The 283-nt window shown below is 43.1% G+C and overlaps 1 protein-coding gene across 7 annotated transcripts in view; it reads right to left on the bottom strand.

Annotated features, from left to right (window-relative positions):
- The window catches only part of LOC102679301 (aquaporin AQPAn.G), a 37,113-nt gene that overhangs the window by 11,512 nt on the left and 25,318 nt on the right, over window positions 1–283 (bottom strand). The gene's annotated exons all lie outside the window — the stretch shown is intronic.

Raw genomic sequence — 283 nt, 5'->3', positions numbered from 1 at the left:
GGGCTTATCGGATCCAACGAATTAATTCTCAATTTGCTAACCAAAAAAAAAAAAGGAAGAAGAAAGAAGTCGAAGTTCGAGTGACGAATGCACGAATTGGATTGAAACGATCCGAACTTCGTGAAATCTCGCATCGTGACCGATAGCTTTGGACGAGGTGAATGGAGTCCCCTCCCCCCTTCCTTTCCTCTTATATTCGTGATACACGATTACTTTTGTCCATTCAATGAAATCAGATAAATGCGAGGTGGCGAACCATTTATCACGCGTGTAACACTCTCGC

The sequence above is a fragment of the Apis dorsata genome, unplaced genomic scaffold (genome assembly GCF_000469605.1).
Source record: "Apis dorsata unplaced genomic scaffold, Apis dorsata 1.3 scaffold_665, whole genome shotgun sequence".
Lineage (NCBI taxonomy): Eukaryota > Metazoa > Arthropoda > Insecta > Hymenoptera > Apidae > Apis > Apis dorsata.
This window is presented reverse-complemented; position numbering and strand designations above follow the sequence as displayed.